Source organism: Schistocerca piceifrons, chromosome 1, assembly GCF_021461385.2.
Source record: "Schistocerca piceifrons isolate TAMUIC-IGC-003096 chromosome 1, iqSchPice1.1, whole genome shotgun sequence".
Taxonomy (NCBI): Eukaryota; Metazoa; Arthropoda; class Insecta; order Orthoptera; family Acrididae; genus Schistocerca; species Schistocerca piceifrons.
Genome location: NC_060138.1, coordinates 1,186,837,787 through 1,186,860,639, shown reverse-complemented (window position 1 = coordinate 1,186,860,639; position 22,853 = coordinate 1,186,837,787).

Genomic DNA, 22,853 nt, shown 5'->3' with positions numbered 1-22,853 from the left:
TGGTTCAAATGACTCTGAGCACTATGGGAGTTAACTTCTGAGGTCATCAGTCCCCTATAACTTAGAACTACTTAAACCTAACTAACCTAAAGACACCACACACATCAATACCCGGGGCAGGATTCGAACCTGCGACTGTAGCGGTCGCGCGGTTCCAGACTGTAGCGCCTAGTAGCGCTCGGCCATCCCTGCCGGCTCGAAGTAATTCATAATGTTCGAACACCATGTATGTTCGAAAATCCTACTGTAAATCGACTGTAGTTATATGGGTCTGTAATTCGACGGATTACTCCTGTTTCGTTTCCTATTTGTGGGACCCGTGCAACTAGTCAGTCTTTGGGTACGGTTCTTAAATCGTAGGAGCGGTTGTATATGATCGCTAAGTATTGTGCTATTATATCAGCAAGGAACCTTATTGGTCGCCGCTCTGGACCGGAAGACGTGCCTTTATTAAGCTGCTTCGCTTCACCGAGGACATGTAGTTCTCAGTTACTATCGTTTGCAGTTGTTCTCGATTCAAATTCTGGAATCTTTACTTCGTCTTCTATGGTGAAGGCATTTCGGAAAACTAATAAAGCCGCTTTAGTGGCGCTGTATCGGTAATATGAGAACTAATATAACGCAGTGAAGGTATTGATCACGTATTGCCGCTGGTGTACTCTACATACGACCAGAATATCTCCGTACTTTGTGTCAAATTTCGAGACAAAGTTTCATTGTAGAAGCTATTGAATGCATCTCGCGTTGAAGTCAGTAACAGGTTTCGAGGTTCAGTAAAACATCGCCAACCTCAGAGATATTGTGTTCTTTTAAATTTGATATGATTTTTTTCGTTGCTTTTGCGGCAGTGTTCTGACCTGTTTTGTGAACCATGGAAGATTAGCGCGATGTTTTATTGATTTATTCGGTATAAACCTCTCAATGGTCTCAGACACTTTTTCTTTGCAACTAAGCCACATCACATCTACACTTACATTTTAGATGGGGAGGAGTGGAAGCTGTGCCATAGGAAGACGTCAAGTCAAATTTTATCTGTTTTCTTTTTTTTAATAGATTCATTTTGCTTTTAACTGTTGGTGGACCTGGATGTTGCGGTGATCAGTGTCACTACAACAATCTCTTGTTCACTAACCTCTGTATCCGTCATGAGGGTCCCTGTCTGCTCAGGATCATTTGTTCCTAAGAGGTCAAGTATGTTTCCACAATTATTTACACTTCGAGTGTGGTGCTAACTAACTCCTCAAAACAATTTTAGTAGAAGGCATTTAGCACAACTTTTGACGATCTTTTTTACCTACCACCGGCTTTCAATACTTATTTTCGTCAGCAAATCAAGGCTAGACTGAAGTCCCCACCAAGTATAATTTTATGAGTGTGGTACTTTATCATCCGACTTGATTGAAGGTTTGCACCTGAGTTTCGGCGGAAGGAGTAGCCTCTTTCCGGTCTGCACTTTTTGCGTTCTACCTACAGATGAGCGAGCACAGCAAACAGATGGAGGTCTATCATAGCTAAGGACGTCGCTACCAGTTAAGTGAAAAGCTACTTATGCACTCGTTTTCCACACCAACCATGCTTTCTGGAACAGTTTAATGGTCGCGTTGCTAGGACCGAGGGTCCTAAATTGTATGTCAAAGAGGATGCAGTCCAACAAGGCAGCATTTCTTGCGTTTTTCTTGTCTGATAAAATTTAATTGAAACCACATACCAGAAATTCAGTACAGCAGTTTCTTTTCTCTTTTTCTATCCGTGCGTGATAGACAAGACATTACCATTATATTTAAAACCCAAAGCTCTATACAGGGTGAGTCATTAAGTATTGCCACCTAGGATAACTCTGAAAGTAAGATAGGAGCTGAAACGTTTGTGGGACAAACGTTGCACGGGACAACGGGGGCCATAATATGACGTTGGTTCTTTGCTACTAGGTGGGGTCGCGTCACAGATGTGAAAGTCAACTTTGTTTTTTAAAATGGTATGCTGTAGTTCGGTACTTATTTTCTAATAGCGGCTATCGAGACGAATCCAATGATGTGTAACGGTAAGGTCTTTCAAGGTCAACGAAGGTCACGAAGGTGGCATGAACGTCCATTTACAGAAAGTGCTCCAAATGATGACCATTGGTATCAATGCAGTGCTGCAATATTGTTCTCATGGATTGAGTAGTATTCCTTACCACTTCGGCAATTATCGAGACACATGCTCTAAATATTCTCTCACGCACATTTTCAGGTGTGGTTGGAACGTCTTCATAAATAATGTCTCTTACGAATCTCTTGTACATCGTGAAAATAGTTAACATTCTCCGAATACGGCGTATCAATCTAACGTGCCATGACATGTAAACACCATTCGACGGTTTCGCACTACAACACTAACAGCAGCGATAAGACTAATATCGTCGAATCAAGCGAATATGAATGGTGTATTCCTACGAAGAACAAGTCGATATGCTTCTCATTTACGGAGAATGCCAACGAAATTCAGCGAGAGCTAGAGACTTATACAGTGAAACATATTCTCAACCTACTCACCCTACATTTAAATAAGTGTATGATAAACTGAGAACAACTGGATCATTAACGCATCGGAAACATTTCCGGCAAAGGAAAGGTACTAGTGAGGAAACGGAAATTAGTACTCTTGCCACCGTGGTTCTGGATCGTTGTGTTAGTTCACGTCAAATCGCTAGGGAATCTGGCATGAGCCAGAGTAGTGTTGTTCGCGTTCTGCATCGCCATAAATATCATCCTTACCATGTCTCCACCAAGAACTAACAGGTACGGATTGTACGCGTCGCACTGAATTCTGCCGATGGGCTCACTTTCATATCCGGAAGGATGATTCATTTATTAATTTGATTTTATTTACTGACGAGGCTACATTCACGGATCATGGAAATGTCAAGTTGCTTAAAATGCATTATTGGGCAACTGAAAATTTATGTTGGTTATGGAAAGTTGCACACCAAAAACCGTTGTCGGTGAATGTATGATGAGGGTTTCTGGAGGACAAAATTATAAGCCCCTGTTTCATCCAACAAAATCTTAATGGCAGGAAGTACACCACATTCCAGCAAGAGACATTAGGTCTGTTATTGGAAGAAATACCTTTAGAAACCAGGAACACTATGGGTGTCCGGCAAATTTTTCGCAGATGGCTGGAAATGAGTTGCAGGTACAACTCCCAGATCGTTGGATTGGACGCGGAGGAGATCTGTCGTGGCCCGCTTGTTCACCAGACTTGACGCCCTTGGATTTTTTATTGTGGGGATTAGTAAAAGACATTGTTCATTAAAGACGAACCAATTACACCTGAGGATATGCGAGCGATAATTGTCAGAACATGTGCTTCGACAAGTGCCAATGTGATAAGGAATACCACTCAGTCCATGATAAGAAGACTGCAGCACTGAAGGACATCACACACATCCATGCCCGCGGCAGGATTCGAACCTGCGACCGTAGCGGTCGCGCGGTTCCAGACTGTAGCGCGCAGAACCGCTCAGCCACTCCGGCCGGGTTAGTGACCTTCGTTGACCTTCAAAGACATTATTGTTACACATCTTTGGATTCGTCTCGATAGCCGCTATCAGAATACAATTACCAAACTATAGTTCCCCTTTTAAAAAACAAAGTTGACCTTATCTCTGACTGGACCCCACCTAGCAACAAAAAACCGACGTCATATTATGGCCGCCGTTGTCCCATGCATGTTTTGTCCCACAAACTTTTCAGCTCCTATCATACTTTCGGAGTTATTCTTGGTGTCAATAGTTAATCACTCACCCTATATAATACCACTGGCGATGTCGAACAAATTAACGTTCACATGGCGTATCAGTTTTCAGTATCTCTCCGCTGTCAGAACTGTTCTTCTGATGGATTTTGTGTATTAAGAGATGCGACCACCGCTTCAATCTTCTGTCGGTGACTCGTAAGTCCTGAAGAATAAAATGAAACTGGCAGTACAGTTAACATTGCTTTTCTTCCTGCTGCTGACTGACTCAGCGCTAGTCGTTCATGTACCCAGTGGTCGACAAGCGGCCGAGTATGTCACAGTCAAAAACTGGCGGAGGAATTCTCGGTCCAAAGTTCGGGGATCGTTAACAACTATACGTTGCTGACAGCTCATACTTTTCTTAGAACGTACAAGATTTGCTGATAACGGTATTATTTTAAGATTAAAATGTAGGCTATACATCACAGTGAGGCAATAGATGTAGAATCTTGGATAAGCTATTACACTTGTGTGTTTGAAAAGCAGGAACACACGGAAGAAGAATCCGAAGAATTTAAAACACTGTTGCCCGATTTGGTAAAATGTTTATGACTAACTATAAATTGAAGAGTTGTGGTTGTGAAGATGATATGAACAGCCTGAAATATTATTTTGCGTCATGAATTTGCAATGGAAGTATATGTTTTCGTATGTTTTAGGTTGTCAAATACCATATATCTGTGAATCCCAGACGATGATTTTTCCCGAAATTTGGTGCTCAGAGGTAGGGGGTCTATATCATTCGCGACATATAATGTGGAGTTTATTTTTTACCGAGCTGAGCCTCGAGCTTTCGTTAAGCTGTAACTCTCCCTATGCCACACCTGTCGCTTTAACCGTGAACGTAGCCATCAGCTTTGAGTATTGTTGTACGTTTGTAGGAATTGTTCCTTGAGGCAGTTTTATATCAGTTGTTGTTTGTTGCGGGAGATCCCACTTCTAAACTGTGTGGTTACGTGTGCAGTGGATCGTGGAGTGGAACAGCGTGGTTCAACATTTAATTTTTCAGCAGGATGCAAGCATTACTAAGAAGCAAATTTCAAAATCATGATTTTTCGGCATGCATAACCAACAAAAAATTTTTCGGCTTCGAGAAAGTATCGAGTCACAACAGCCAATGTTCAGAGGTTGCGAAAGGACAAAAGGCTAGGGAAACTCTCAGTGGTCCCCAGGGTGGTTCAAATGGTTCAAATGGCTCTGAGCACTATGGGACTTAACATCTATGGTCATCAGTCCCCTAGAACTTAGAACTACTTAAACCTAACTAACCTAAGGACAGCACACAACACCCAGCCATCACGAGGCAGAGAAAATCCCTGACCCCGCCGGGAATCGAACCCGGGAACCCTGGCGTGGGAAGCGAGAACGCTACCGCACGACCACGAGATGCGGGCCCCCAGGGTGGACGTTTCGAAGATACTGAAGGAGAAGTAGTGGCATTTCTGCCCGAGAAACGTAAAGAAGGATTGGCAGTGCCACAGGAAATAAATCACATGAACTGGCACAGCAACACGGTGTCTAATTTAAAGCCAGCTCCGGCTGGTGTATAAGGATGATGCGACACGATGGACTTGTGCTGCGACGTCGAACATCCCTTGCTCAGCGCCTTCCAGAGTCGTATGTGGAGAGTTGGTCGAGTACTAGTGACACAATGTAAGACTAAGAAAGGAACGTGATTACCTCGTAGGGTAAATCGAAAACATTGACGAGATACCTGTTTACCTCGACATTCCATCGAATACAACAGTTGAAGAGAAAGGCGACAATTATGTACTGGTTCGTACTACGGCAATGAGAAATCGTGAATCACCGTGATGATGTGCGAGCTTGCCGCTGAAACAAGGATGAGAACCTAACTCTTCATCAATAGTAAAACTAAGACAAAGGAAATGTGCCACCCGATCTCACATTTCGTAGCAACGGGAAATGATGGATAATCAGTTGGTTTTAGATTGGCACCACACAGTTTGGACCAGAAAGCCAGGTACTCTTCCACGCAATTGTGTGACATTCATTCTTGATGCTTCCCCGGGGCATCTGACACCAGTGGTGAAGGCAGATATCGTGAAATTAAGCAAATATCTTGTCGTCATTCCGGGTGGAATGAATGCGCAACTATAGGTAGACCTAAGGAAGGAAGATTGGGTTTAACGTCCCGACGACATCGAGGTCATTAGAGACGGAGCACAAGCTCGTAATGTGTCAAGGATGGTGAAGTAAATCGGTCATGCTCTTTCAAAGGAACCATCCCTGCATTTGCCTGGATCGAGTTAGGGAAATAACGGAAAATCCAGACCTGGATGGCCGGATGCGGATTTGAATCGTCATCCTCCAGAATGCGAGTCAACTGTGCAACTACAAGTGCTGAATGTGGTGGTGAGTAAACCATTTGAAGACTGAAATGAAATTTTCACTCTCCGATGGAGTGTGGCCTGATATGAAACTTCCTAACAGATTAAATCTGTCGACCACAGCGAGACTGGAGCTCTGGACCTTTGTCTTTAACGGGCAAGTGCTGTTCCGGCTGAGCTACTCAAGTACCGCTCACGACCCGTCCTCACAATTATACTTCCTCCAGTACCTCGCCTACTGTGGCTAAGCCATGTCAGCAAAATGTCCTTTCTTCCAGGAGTGTTAGTCCCTCAAGTTTCACGGGAGAACTTCTGTGAAGTTTGGAAGGTGACTAGATACTGGCGGAAGTAAACTCGTGAGAACAGCTCGTGGGTCGTGGTTGAATACCTCATTTGGTAGAATACTTGCCCGTGAAAGGCAAAGGTCCCAAGTTCGTGTCTCGGTCCGGAACACACAGTAAAACTGCCAGGAAGTTTTATTTGAAGACTATCTGGAGCAGATGTACTCCAGTTGGTCACTTCATTATGGCCAAACCCTGACCTCTACCGGAAAGTTGATGAAGCCTTCAGTATTTGTAGTTGCGGAATGGATATAAAGTGCCAGCACAAGCATATCGAGTGCATAAATTGCGAAAGGCTTGAACAAGAGCTGTGTAACAAATGCTTAAGATAGGAGTGAAGACGATCTTGGGAAGACACGCAAAATAACCATGACAGTGGCACTGGCAATGCAGATTCTGTGGCCACCCCACTGAGAAGGACTAAGTGGCATCTGTATCTGACATAGGAAGGTCTTTATGTTATTCTAGTTTCTTACATCGGCACTTTTATTGTTTGTTTCAATTACCTTTAATAACATAACCGTTTGTATGTGGATACATGTTTATCTGCAAGACCTTGCCGATTAACGGGGCTCATCTTTCATTCAGAGCCGTCTTGGATGGAGAGATATACACTATTTCGCCTTTTACTGAGCGAACGCCCTTGTATATTTAATGTTTAATCTGCTATTTCAATATGTTCGAATCTTCAATTAACTTGTTCTAGATATTTCTGAAGCTGTGTGTACTTTTGACAGAGAGCGACAACACTGAAGCTGTTGATATTAAGCCGGCCGCGGTGGTCTAGCGGTTCTAGGCGCTCAGTCAGGAACTGCGCGACTGCTACGGTCGCAGGTTCGAATCCTGCTTCGGGTATTGATGTGTGTGATGTCCTTAGGTATGTTAGGTTTACGTAGTTCTAAGTTCTAGGGGACTTATGACCACAGATGTTGAGTCCCATAGTGCTCAGAGCCATTTGCACCATCTATTTTTTGTTGATTTTAACTCTCAAAGCAAATAACTTCAGAAGGAACGAATGGTAGTAATTGCTGTTGGATCGATGCAGCGTACCGCCTTGAGATGCAGTATATTTCTGGGTTTTTTTTCTGATATCATTATAGTTCAAATTGTATTATGGGTAATAAATATAAAGTGGACAGTCAGTGCCCTGTGCTAGAAGCTTCACACAATAAGTACTGTTATCTTCTGCTCCGAGGAAGAACCAGATGTGGCTTAGTCATGTATGTTTTGCCATACTCAAGATAAACGTGCATATTTCAGATGTTTCAGTACTGATGTGAACTCGCATACTGAGCATGCGACATGAAGACTGTATGAACGGTTGGTGTCTGTTCATTCGGGCATATCCGAGAGAAGAGACACCACGTATTCATATAACTGATTCACCTCGATGGACAATGAATCCAAAACTTTCATTGCGGGTACACATAATTGTTTATCGTTCGACCTTCGGCGGTAATCTAAGATTAGTGAGCATCTGGGATATGTCCGGGGACTGAAGATAGGTGGCACTAGGTCGGACTGAAGCTCGGCCTGGGAGCTACCCCTCACAGCCAGTGTCGTGACGACAAATACTTCGACCGGATGGCGCAGTGGCTAGCGCTAGTAAGCAGCACATCCGAGGTTCGAATCCTGGTGAAATACGCTTTTTTACTCGTCACCGCCGATTCCGTATAAAGTTTCCGAGCAGCTCATGTCATCTGTTCCTTGCTTTAACTTTCGTTTTCTCCCTCCCCTTTCAGTCTGCATAATACATGGAGATTGTTTAAGAGCCACCAATGTGGGAAGATCTCCCTGAAAAATCTATAATGTCACAGTACTTATCTTTAAGACAGTGTTACTTCTGAACAAGTATTACTTGTTGAGTATTTGTTGCTTTCACGAAGTAGTAACCTACTTGTTCGCCTAAGAGCATCAGTATCCCAGCAAGCATAGTTAATATACCTTTAATGATAACAATTAACCGTGTGGTATCTTCACACATAAAATTCTTACATCTACATGTATAACACTTTCTCGAACACTACACACCATATCGTATGCATGTAGCCTTTAGATTTAACCATCTCTATATGTAAGTTTCAAGAGGTTTTGAGAATTCTCTGTTGTGTGTTTGGATGTCTAGGGGTAATCATTTCAAAATTTATTAGTCAGAATATAGCACCCGTAGGAAATATGAGTCCTCGGCGAGTATACTAACATGACTTCCCAGCTCCTACGTGTATTCATGTCAATATAAGTGGGTGCGTTTTATGCAGTTTCTGCAAGTATGTTAATTTCATGATCTATGTTCCATTTTCTTCGATTTATTTATGGTTGGAGGCAAGGGAGTTCACAGCGACCGCAATGGAAGTGGAATAAGTTTTTCCATTCTAGAAATTTTTGCTTTATTTATAAAGTTAGTAAGTGTTTACTTTCCGCTCCGACGTTCTTTAACAGTAGCTTTAAATAAGAAGGATCTAGTTCAGTTACACAGTGTGAGTAACAGAATACCACGAAACATATAACTCAGATAGTGACAGAACCACCAGCTTATAATTAAGACTTGCTACGACCGTCGGTCATAAATGACAGTTTCCGTGTGACTCTGTAATTTCAACTTAGATTCACTGTAGTATATACTATTCCTTTCGAACAACCACATCACGATTACTATATGTCTTGCGTTCTCGGCGCCGTTTACATTGTGATTGCTTCTTGTGGATGGTAAGACGACTGAAGTTTGTCATATACTCTCCGATATTTTGAGTGCTGAATTTAGAAACTGTTCATCCGAGACGCTGATTTATATCTGTCGTCTCTTGTGTCACTTTGGTTCTACACTTCTTTGTGTTAATCTTCATCTTCTTTCTGGTATTCAAATCACTGAGAACATGCCTTCGTACGAATTTACGTGTGGCTATAGGTACCTTGCTTTGTTTCCCGTTTGACGTCAACACCTTGAACACCTCCGCTGTTGATATACTTAACACTCGCAGTCTTTGGCATAAAACCCGCAGAAGCTGTTTTCGTCTAGATACATCTTAGATAGTTACTGACAGGTGAATGAGGCAGTCGGGTTCGCTTATTCCAGCTACGTTGCAGAACGGAAGGATACATAAATTCTTCTATTCACTTTTCCACATGACAACATTACGATTTATTCATGAGTTGAGTGTTTTGTTTCCGAAAGTGTGCGAACTACGGTCCCTCGGGATGACGGACATGACCATTAAGGACGAATTTCCGTCATACTAATATCAAGTAAATAGGAAATTTAAGCCGGCCGATGTGGCCGAACGGTTGTAGGCGCTTCAGTCTGGAGCCGTGTGACCACTACGGTCGCGTTTTCGAATCCTGCCTCGGGCATGGATGTGTGTAATGTCCTTAGGTTAGTTAGGTTTAAGTAGTTCTAAGTTCTAGGGGACTGATGACCTCAGAAGATAAGTTCAAAAAAATGGTTCAAATGGCTCTGAGCACTATGGGACTTAACTGCTGAGGTCATCAGTCCCCTAGAACTTAGAACTACTTAAAACTAACTAACCTAAGGACGTCACACACATCCATGCCCGAGGCAGGATTCGAACCTGCGACCGTAGCGGTCGCACGGTTCCAGAGTGTAGCGCCTAGAACCGCTCGGCCATCCCGGCCGGCAGACGTTAAGTCCCATAGTGCTCAGAGCCATTTGCTCAGAGTCATGGGAAATTTGAAATTATTAAAGAAACAATGCGGAGTAAAATTAATTGCAAGGAATATACAGTGAGTAAAACTTGTGTGTTTTTCAATGTAGTTCTTCGAATGACAGTGAGTTGAGCACTATCTTTTATATCGCAGTTCTACCTCGAGTTCGTATACGCACGCGTTCACACAAGCAAGCGAATGTACACATAAACAAATACACTTGGTTAAATAGCTGGGCAACTAGATGCCAGATAAATGCAATACACACACACACACACACACACACACACACACACACAACAACACACACACACACACAACACCAAGTAAACATATTCACCACAGAAGTGTGCCATGAAGTCTTGCATTACGCCACTGCCAACACGCTATGAAATACTCTCCGTTCAACGATCTGTCGAGTGCAACATAAGTTCGGTAGCTGTTTACGTCAAGCCGTTTGCTCTGTAATGCTATACGGGAGGAGTCGAGTTTCTCCGTGGCTTCTTCGTATTTTTTGGAACGCCGTAGTCGATGCCTCTTGCGAAATGCAAACATTTGGTCTGCGTGTTTGCTTGTTTAACGACACAATATGTACACTGGCACTTTAACAGGTTTTTGCCTCCATCCAAAGTAAAACAAAAGAAGGGACTTGAGAAGAATGGAGCCCTACTTGCAGCGCTGAGCACTCTTCAATGGCATCGTACATTACGCTGAATTAATAACGTCCTCCTGACGGAAAAAAAAAGAAATTCCTGTGAGGACACGACATTTCGACCAAAAGGGGCCGTTTACCCGTCGTGGCGTAACATCGTTTGACGATCGTGGTCAGTGAACGACATTTACGGAGAACTGCGCTCCTGTTTTGATAGAAGATCGTTACGCCGTCCATCAGCGAAGTGTTGTCTTTCTGCCATGATATATATCAGACGGCTTTTGTTGTACAGGCTCATGCTACTGCGACTAAAATTGCTTTCAAGTAGAAGAGTTATGCAGAAGGTTGTGACACTATTTACAACCGTATACCAGCTACTAGTACCTGCATTTGACGTATACAGCGATGTCATTTGACTTCGACACAAGTGTATGAGTTCTAAATTGTAAAGGTAGCATGTACAGTCAACCTACCTCTCACCCAAAGGGGAATAATGCTCAGGCTTTGTTACAATGCTGTCGAAGAACTCCTGGTGTTATGTAAACTGAAGGGGAAGAGAGAGAGAAGGGGAAGTAAAGGGAGTGAACTATTGGAATCAGCGACGACGAGTGAAAATGTGTGCTGGATCTGAACTCGAACCCAGGATCTCCTGCTTACTTGGCAGTTGATTACAACCGCGCCACCCACCTACAATGTACGTACATGTCCTCAGCCTCGCTAATTGTAGATTCCAGCTGGAGGTCTAACGTAAATATGCATCCAGACTGAGGGTTGAAGATTCATTGCCCATCAAGACGAATCAATTATATGAATGCGTTTTGTCTGTTTCTACGGGCATGTCCAAAAGAATAGATGCCATGTACTCATATAATTCATCGTGTTGTCATGAATTTGCGCAATAGACATAAAAGTACGGTATCTAGATGCTTTCCAGTGGTAGCATGGATGTGATATAGCAAAAATATGCAATATACTGGCCACAACAGAGATGTCGAGAAACAAAGTAATCTCAGCTTGGCAAATAACAATGTGGGTGAGATGCAGCAAGTATAGGACGGTAGGTACACAGCATTTTCCAAAGCATCTGCGAAAGACTTTCTGAATTATATGAACATCTCCAAAGAGATGATACATTTTTTGACAATACCTGATCCATATCCTTTATGTGTATGTAGCATTAACAAGATTAGGAGACAGACATTTAACTATGCACCGTTAAGTATACAACGGTATAATTTGTTTAACTGCCAAGAAAAAGCTGAATATAGACAGGGAGTGGACCTACGATAAGATAATGTATATGGCCTAGCCGGTAATGAAGAAAATGTGCAGCTGGTTGACATTCTGTATAACATATTCGAAATTAAACTAGATGAATACCAACATGTAAGAAAACTCGAGCAAGAAAGACAAGGCAGTATGAGGGATCGGGTCGGGAGTCCGGTGTTCTCTCGGAAGGTGTCAAGAGAAATGCCTCGTGATGAGTCTGATGGCGATGCGCTGTAGGCGCTTCGAAGAAAGTCACTCTGAGAGTGCAAAGCCACTGATGTGATACCAGGAAAACTTTCTTGAAGATACGGTGGTCATCTCACGTGCAGAAGCAGATATCGATATGGTGCTAGACTTCCAGTGAACTTGATAACGTAGCCTCAGACGGAGTATATAGAAAAAGATCAAAGAAAGGCAGCACGTTTTGTATTATCGCGAAATATGGGAGAGAGTGTCACAGAAATGATACAGGATTAAAAGAAAGACGTTTTTCGTTGCCACGGAATCTTCTCACAAAATTCCAATCACCAGCTTACTCCTCCGATTGCGAAAATATTTTGTTGACACCGACCTACATAGGGAGGAACGATCACCACGATAAAATAAGGGAAATCAGAGCTCATACGGAAAGATATAGGTGTTCATTCTTTCCGGGCGCTATACGAGATTGGAATAATAGAGGAATGTGAAGGTGATTCGATGAACCCTCTGCCAGGCACTTATATGTGATTTGCAGAGTATCCATGTAGATGCAGATGTAGTTGTAATAGTACGCTGCTTTACACAAACACGTCAACTAAATTTCTAGGCGTAGCACAGAAAAGCGTTGTGAAATGCGGCGTTGCATGTTGGGATGGTAGTAAGGAAGCTGAATGGGGGACTTCAGTCTGTTGCGAAAATTTTAGGAAATTGTTGTTCGTCTGTAAAGGAGACCCTGTAAGCAATACTAGTGCCACCTATTTTTGTGTACTGCTCGTGTGTTTCGGATCGCCATCAAGCCGGATTGAGGGAAGACATCGAGGCAATTCAGAGGAGGGTTGCTGGATTCTTGCCGATAGGGCCGATCAGTACGTCAAGATTATGGAGAGATGCTTCGTGAACTTTAAAGGGGATCCCTGCAGGGAAGACGACGTTCTTTTCGTGGAACACTGTTGAGAAAATTTAGAGAACCGGCACTTGATGTTGATTGAAGAACGACACTACTGACGCCAACGTATAACTACATTTCGCTGAAGGACCAGGGTGATAAGAGAACTCAGTGCTCGTACAGAGACATATAGACTGTGTTTTGTCCTCGCTCCGGTTGAGAGTGGAACATGGAATGTTCAAAAATGGTTCAAATGGCTCTGAGCACTATGGGACTTAACATCTGGGGTCATCAGTCCCCTAGAACGTAGAACTACTCAAACCTAAATAACCTAAGGACATCACACACATCCACGCCCGAGGCGGGATTCGAACCAGCGAGCGGAGTGGTCGCGCGGTTCCAGACTGTAGCGCCGAGAACCGCTCGGCCACCCCGGCTGGCTAACAAGGAAGGAAATGAACAGTAGTGGTACAAGGCACCACCCACCATACACCACACGGTGGCTTGCGCAGTATGTACGCAGATATGTAGATGTAAGATACTGGGAAAATGTAGTTCCCTTACAAAAGAGATGGCTTAAAAATCACTCAAGCGAACCATTCTAGAATATTGCTCAAGCTTATGGGACCCGATCAACTGGAAAAACAGGAAGTATTGAACGTGTAGAAGGGAATGCAGCACGAATGATCTCATGTCTGTTTGACACCCTGGAGAGCACCACGGTGATGCTGAAGAACCTGCGCTGATAGACCACTGAAGATAGAAGCAAACCATCCCACGAAAGCCTAATTATAAACCTAAGAGAAACAGACTTTAATAAGGAATCCATGAATAATATGCAACAACCAAAGTGTCTCTCCCGCAGCTATCACAATAATAACATTATACTAATAACAGTGAGCATCCGTCTCGTTTAGATGACACCATACCAGTAAATGGAACGGTAAGAAGGTGGTACAGGGAGATATACTATCTGACCTGTAGTTCATAGCGGTTTGCTCAATACAGATACGGATGTAGTGGTACACTGAACGTTACAACTGATTCTAATGACGCACCACACTCATATGACACGGAGCCTCGAACCAAAACATTATGAGCACCTACTTAAAAACGTTATGTTCCATCTGTGGAACACCATACTGCATCGATTCAGCGCAGAATGGATTCGACAAGTTCTTGGTAATTTTCCGGAGATACGTGGCACCAGATGGCTACAAGCAATGTGTCCCTTAAATGTCCTATCAAGTTCAGATCAAGCGAATTTCTTTGGTCAAAACATCAACGTGAGCTCGCTATTGTGCATCTCAGACCACGGTAGCTCTATTCCAGCCTTGTGACACGTACAGCTACCTTGCTAGAAGATGCCTCTATCGTCGGAGAAGACATCAAGCAGATGGTCGGCAAGAATGGTAACGTAGTGCCTAGATGTGCCTTACATTAGCACAGGTGAAAGAAAGTCACAGTATAGTACTCTACACACCGGCCTGCGTCCGTAGAGCGAAGCCTTGTCTTCGCCTGGATGACGCCACAGCTGAACGCGGCCATAGACCTGGTGTAACAAGAAACGTGACTCATCCGAAATGGTAGGGCGTTTCCGTCGATCCACTGTCCAATCTGAACGATCGCGTGCCCACTGCAATCATAGTAGACGATTCTTATGGGTCAACATGGTATGGTAACACGTAGTGATGTCTAGTGTGCAGCCTCATGTTCAACACTGTACGCTGAATGGTGTGCTCTGAAAGATTCTCGACAGTAAGGGAACATCAGTTGTCGGATTTGCTGTAATTAGAAAATACTCCAACAACTGTTGAAACAGCTGGACCGTGCACTTCACTATTTTCCTTCAGTTTCAGAAACGAATCCAAAAAGTCGACACATAATATTTTACAAGTGGACACTACATTTCGTACAGTATCGACGTAAAATAGCGATATCTTTTTTTTTTTCAGTATCCATACTTCGAACAAATTAACAACAGTAAGTGGCATGAGAACGACAATAAGCGGATGAACTAACAATTTACCTATAACATGTTTTAATACGTTCCTGCGTTTTTCCTAGAGGAACGTGCCATTATACTTACACATTGTTGCGTTTTTCCTAGAGGCATGGGCATTGTTCGTCCTTGCCAACACAAAAAGAATGAATTACTGCGTCATTCACAAGCGTTGAAGACAAACATATAGAACATGAAGCACAACCTTCAGAATGATATCTTCTCTGAAAACATAAATAAAGTATGGAAGCTATATGAAGAGAAAGGCAAACTTAACCCTATATTTCTATAGAGAGAATACTCGGGATTTTGGATTTAATTGGCTATCATTCTGAATACTCTCTTTATACCAATCTTTAATCCACTTATTTCACACCTCATTTTATAACATTTTTAGACGAAGCACTTCGTGTATCTTCGTCTCCCGCTAGAAGCGCGGTAGAAAGCATATTGATTTCGGGTCTATAGTCAGCCTGTAGCGAGATTGTGAGCTGTATGTTTAGCTTACAGAGATATGAAACTAATTATTCAATTGCATCAAATATGGAACCAATGAGATCATTTAGTAGAATCGAGAACCTTAGTCATCTCTCACTTGTTATTTTACAGACTCACTTCAAGAAAAATGAACTCGCAACCTGACCACCCCATCTACGCTGGGACAAAGATATCTATAGATCTAAGGTTAGTGGAGTGTCACAAAGTCTTAAATATTTACCCTTAAGAGGCAAAAGGCAGCTAGGCCCGTCACATGTCCTGCATTTCCAGTACAAATGGTAACAGTTACATGATATGCATGGCAACATGGCGGAAAGAAAGCAAAGGAGGAATTATAGCGAAGAATAGTGTTGACCTAGACACAGAATATTATCGTCACATTGGGTAGTAAACGCTTCGCCTCTTGGGAATTTCATACAGCTTCTCATTTCAATCTCATTTTACTGAATACCCATTTCTTCTTACGAAACCTTCCTTTCCTTCTTTGTACTGCCACGCATGTCAAAAAATTCTGGGCAGTATCAATAATCTACAACAAAATGAAATGAAGCTGACGTTTGACTGAATGACAAAACGACGACAGGTGTGCGAGATCCTGTTAAGAATGATATACATGGTGAAAGTTCCGTCTTGGAAATTTTGCCATGCTAGGGAACGAAAATGTTTTCCACCCAGTTCCTAGGTCATCAAGTGTACACATATTCATAAACAACAAATCGGTTGTTAATATAACACATCAGTTGCAGGACAAGAAACACTCCACAGAAGCTTATCCCTTCAAAATTCATATAATGGTCAACAATTTGCAGATGCTAATTTAATGTGGTCGTTATTTTATATTTCTTTTTATTTTGTGCAACGATGTTCATTTGTATTGTGTGGCCTCTGATGAATACTTGCCGGTAACGGTAGGAAGTCATCGCCTTTGGAACTACTACCAACCTACGCGATCAAACAGCGAGCGGTTTTCATTGGATACATGTTGTACTACACCCTTCATTTTATTCATATCATAATAACTACTGATGATAAGCCCAAATTTCAGCAGAAACCTCTCTACAATGCGCTGTCACGAAACTCAGGTAATCAGTATGGCTCGTGAGTTTTGTGTGCAGTGAATGAAGCGAAGATATCTAATTTTGCCGTAGTCAATTTTTCCACAAGCCCAAACGAAACGGGAACTTACTGAATACTTCATCGGGATAAATGATAGCAGCCACGAAAAATTCTGTCTAACGCATGTTATTTGGCAGTATCGTCAAAGAAGGCATAAAGAATATCAGATCAGCGTCCACTGGACAGGGTGGCATGACAGTCCAAATGACGAAGTTTATTATTGATACGTTACTACCCATTATAATAGATGCCTTCCCCGACTCCTTAATCACAAATGTTTTCCATGAGGCCTGGAAACGGGAACAGTGCAAGCCACAGCCACAAAGTAAGTTTCCACAGTACCTTCTGATTACCGACCTATTTTCATTCTTCAAACACTGTACAAGACCTTATTTTATTAGTCCACGGACAGCCAAACAAATGCATAATTACAAGCAATCTTCTAGACGAATATCAGTCAGGCTTACCTAAATATCGCAGCACATCATCTGCCTTAATAAAAGGTAACAGGCGACCTGAAGTCCTTGAAGGATAGGCAAGGGGCGATTGTCATGCGCTTCTTAGACTTCAGAAAAAGCCTCTGAAGTTGCTGTCTACGATATTTTACTTGTCAAACTGAGCAGCCTAATCTTCTTGCTAAGGTTAGTGCAGTGGATTTGCTAGTACCTACCATCTCGCCAGCAACGCGTCATTTCTGGCATCATGAAGTCGCAGTGGAAATGGATAGTATCAGACTTTCCTCAGGGTTCCATGTGAGGTCCTGTACTATTTTCAATGTGTGTTAGTTTTCTCCTACTAAAAATACGACATGCCGGGTCATGACCTCCATTTGTATCTAAGCACAAAAGCAATAAAATGAAAAACAGTTGTGGAAAATTTCAATATCGACACGTGTGCACTATCGAAATGTGCTCAGAATATATGGTTAAGGCTCACGTCATCCAAACAAGTGGTTCTGGTTAGTCATTCTAGACACATTACGCCGAAATATTAGGAATCTCTAGCATCTTTAACTCTAAAATGGACAAATACCAGCTTGTCGCCCTCAGCAATGAGTGTAGGAGTAACAATGTATGAAGAACTGAGCACTTAGCTCCAGTATGCGAGAGGGCATCAGCAACTCTCCATGCCATACAAAAACATAAAAGTACTTTCCCTTCTGACACGAAAACACACTTGTATAAACGCTGATACAGTGTCTCGTAACGCATACAGTTGGAAGCGCACGATGCTGGAATTAAAAAAAAATTCTAGTGGACATGGACTCTGAAGTGATATCTTCAGGCCTACGAGTAGTTTTTTATCTTCCATACTGTGAAACAAGTATCATCTATTGCCAACATTCTGCTTTCCATATTTTTATAGCCGGTAGTATGGGCCAAACGAAAAAAATCCAATAAATATGGGCTGTAGAGTGCTTGCTTTAAGAAATATAATCACTTGTTCAATTTCGTTATTGTAAAACGCATCTCTTCTACTGAAGAAGTGCTCATAGCTGTTAAAGTATGTAGTTTAAAGCCCATTTTTACTGATAGTTTTTCTTGTTTTGATCCGTAACACCTCCTCCAAAAACATGGAAGGCAAAGAACTTGCAGCAGACTAAATTTCTCGTATTCGGGAGGACGACGATTCAAACCCTCGTCCGACCGTCCTTATCTACGTTTCCCATGATTTCCCTCAATTGCTTCAGGCAAATGCCGGGATGGTTCTGTTGAAAGGGCGCGGCTGACTTCTTTCCCCATACTTCCTTAATTCGATGGGACCGATGACCTCGCCATTTGGTCCCTTCACCCAAACCAACCAAACACCCAGTAAATTTGTCTCGCAGTGTCAAAGTGCTTGTAGATCTTAAGGTACAGGATTTAGACCCCTCGGTTACTGACACATTTTTGCTTCTAGTACCGTGTATTTTCAACAGTATGCGTTTAAACCATTAATTATGATACAGCCTGTACTTCCAATTGATTACAGCAATGTTATTCTGGTAGGATCTTTTTCAGGAATGTTCACGAATCCTGTTGGACTTGATGTTATTATATCCATGATCTGTATGTTCGAAAGCAATGAACCATTCGCTTTGTAGGGTTTGTGTTGTTCTCCCGCCATGTAAAACACATGTCAGTCATCATGATGCAATCATAAGCCGTCCATATACTAATTTAGAAAAATTCGGCGACACTGCAAAAATGCACATGAAATCCGAATGGCATAAAGATGCAGCTCAAAATTCAAGTATGTATTTAATATTATGGCAAACAAAAACTAAAAAAGTTTAAGATCTCGTGAATGAGAATGTTGGAGATCAGTACAGACTAAACGCGCTAACTTGAAATCAGTTGTTTCTTGCATATTGTTTATGCGTTACATGACTTGCCTTTAAGAGAAAAAACGAACTGAAATGCAGTTTTCGATTATTCATTTCAGTTGAGAGTATGATCAGGTGACAAAATATTTCGGAAAAGTTTCGAAAGCGCCCCTAAAAAGACCATCTCTATTTCTCCCGTAAACGAAAATGATTTAGATTTTGAAACAAACTGTACAGTTTTTTGTTACGCATTACACTAAATGTTGTGCATGAGTGGGAACACACTGTAACTTCCACATAAATCGATTTGAAATTCGATATTAATACCTTTAACGGTGCTTCATTAGTGCAAAATGAGTGAAATGTTATACATACGAAATATGTAGTTAAGGGCTTACGACGACAGCACACGAAAATAATGTAAGGGGCAGGAAAATACAATATCTGGGGTGTAAAAACGGGTTTTACGAATGTCATACTGTTACATCATTTATATTTGTAACACTGTCATGTTTGCGACATTCGTAACATAACACGAGAAAAAGATGAGCAGATAACAATATCCTCACAGTTTCTAAGTCACATGTTTGTCGATAATGTGTTGCCCTTAGTGACATGAAAACCTGCTGGCGTCCATGTCAAAAATTATGACTTAACAACGGTAAAACAACCCGAAGTTTCTCCTCAGTACAAAATGCGCTGGACGGCGTTGACTGTTTTCATTCAGCTACCAAGGACTAGTTTTCTCGAAATAAATGAATGAATAATTATGCTACGGATGCATAAAACTGTAATCAGCGGAAGCGACTGCTGTCATTCAGATGCTACCACAGACTGGTTTCACTCAAAAGAATGAATGAGTAGTCTAACCGATACGTAAACTCTAACTGGGGGAGTCATCTGTTTTCGTTCAATTGCTCCCATAGACTAGTTTCACTCAAAATAGTGAACAAACAGTCCAACCGATGTGTAAAACTGCAACTGACTGATCGAGTATTTTCTTTCAGTTGCTCCCACCATCACTTTACATAGCTCTCAGAAGAGACAACTCAGATGTTTGAAGGGCGTCTAAATGATATGTTCACAACAAATGTATTTATGCCTCTATGTTTACCGGAATGTAAGAGGAATCAAGCACATTAAAATGACTTTCTCTTCAAAGGAGACACACGTGAGCTGTTCACAGCCATCGCACTTGCTTGGCGTAGTCGTCAACTTAAATTAAAAAACCACCCACGCAAGTAATTTCTGAATCCCCCGCTATTCATCAACAGCGTTGGGAAGCTGCGCTTATAGAAATATCACTGCCGAAGAAGATTCTTTGAAATCTGAATCCGGAGAGTAAGCAGATTTCTTGGGAAAGCTCTTTGTTTGTCCAATCAGCAGAGCAAACATTTAAAGACCTTTGAAATACGTTCCCTATTAAAAGCAAATCCTACGGCAGAGGCTGTGTGCACGTCCCAGGCGTAAATCAAATCGCAAATAATCGTCGCCGTGTTACTTAAGAAAAAACTCATCCAAACTTTACGCTTTGTTCACCTCTAATAATGTAAACATTCTTGTTCTCCACAACGAATCTATATAGCCGGAGGTTTATCTTGTAAGCGCTGCGAGAAGTACACTTTGAGACAAATAAAAATTAAAATAAAACAATTAAAGAAAACGACGCACCAGAAAGGAACGGTCTGCATGGTACTGATATCGATGGAAGTGGTGTACACATACAGACGAAAAAAATATTCGAGTTTCAGAAGAAATTGGATGATTTATTCAAGAGAAAGAACTTCTTAGCCGGCCGGAGGGGCCGATCGGTTCTAGGCGCTACAGTCTGGGACCGAGTGACCGCTACAGTCGCAGGTTCTAGTTCTGCCTCGGGCATGGATGTGTGCGGTGTCCTTAGGTTAGTTAGGTTTAAGTAGTTCTAAGATCTAGGGGACTGATGACCTCAGAAGTTATCTCCCATAGCGCTCAGAGCCATTTTTTGAACCAAGAACTTCTTAAACTGAGGAAGTCAATAACACCTAGATCCACATCTGGTAATGGTAGAAATTAATCGGCTTCGCATTGATTGATAGACTTGTTGGATGCCACGCTGATGGATATCTTGCCAATTTCCGTCCAACTGTAGCGTTGATGATGTTGATGATGAAGTCCCACACTCCGTAACAGAGCGTAGGGGATGATGTGGGAGACCACCACCGCCATACTAGGCAAAGGGGACGTTTCATATGTCGACCCTTAGCCGAGGATACCTCACTGGAATCTTCTGATTTTTTCTTGTTGTTTGTGTAATTAGTGTGGCTTTTGTTTATTGCTAGCGCGAATTGTAGAGAGAATCTCCTTTGTAGTTGCAGTCTTTCATTGTTGCACAGTAAAACAGTTGTGGCATGCATGTAGATTTGCTCCAAGTGTTTCGCAGCTGCGCTTGCAATTAACTAGATATTATTTTCAGTGCTATGTTAATGTGTTCTCTTATTTTTTCTCTTCAAACTGTGCTTTTCTGTGTTATCGTGTGAAATATTGTGACAATAATGGCGTGTGAAAAACGTAACACCAGGCTCCAAAGTAAACTGAGAAATAATAGTGACGACGAGCGTATCTTATCAGCACCACTGTGTAATGAATTAACAGACATTCAAATTGGTAATTTGGTAATTGTGCATAGAGATATGGAGCGGACGGCAAATAATGGTGTAGACAATGAAAGAAGTAGTGAACAGGGAAGCATTATCGATCGATCGGTCGGCAACAGCTCGCCTCAGGAATCCGAAATGACAGGACACAATCTCGCAAAAACTGTAGATTCAGTTTTTGAGTCCTCACCGTTTTCTCAAATAAGTAAAGACACATTTTCTGCTTGTCAAAATGTGAATGTTGCCGGTGCAAATTCGCTGCCGAAAAGCACTGACGAACATGTTTCAGACACCAGTGCATTGTTGTTACAATTAATACAGCAAATGGGACAAAAGCTTCAAAAGTTAGACACAATGGAACAAAATCTTCAAACGTTAGACACGATGGAACAAAATCAGAGACAAACACAGCAACAGCTTCAAAAGCTAGACTTATTGGAACAAACGCTTGAACAAACACGTGAAGGTTTAACTGCTGAGTTACTCAAAATCGAATCGAAATGTCAAAAAGTCTGTAATGACGTAAAAACACAAATTTGTGAGCATTTCCCACCTATTTTTTTCGAAGCATGAAAATGCATTACAGAATCACGAAGCAGCCATAAAAGAACTGCAAACCATTGTTCATGAAAATCATGAGACATTGCAAGCTAAAATTGACTCAGTTGCATCTACCGATTCGGTTACGCAACTTACAAAAACTTAAAGGACACAGTAGATACTCTGAAAATTGGTTCAGAAAGACACATGGAGGAAATTAGTTCATTACCAGAGAAAGTAGTTGAACTTTCGGATCAGCTAAATAATTTATCTACGAAGGTAGATGATAATCTGAATGACATAGAAACCAGTAGTCTTTAATGACACAGAAGAGTGCGAACAAATTAGGATATTCAAACAAAATCAAAATCAAATTAATACGAAGCACCAAAGAGAAATCCGGGAAGTACAAGATCAGCTGACACAGGTAATACAAAAATTACGTATTTCAGAGGACACTCGCGCTCCAATATGGGAAGAGTGACATAGAGATACGGAACAGCCACAAAATAATGACACGGAGTACTTCGGAAATTATGAAAGAAATTGGCAAGGTACACCGAATTTTGAGATGGAACCGCCGAAACGAAGTAACAATGACCGATATGCGACTCGCCGA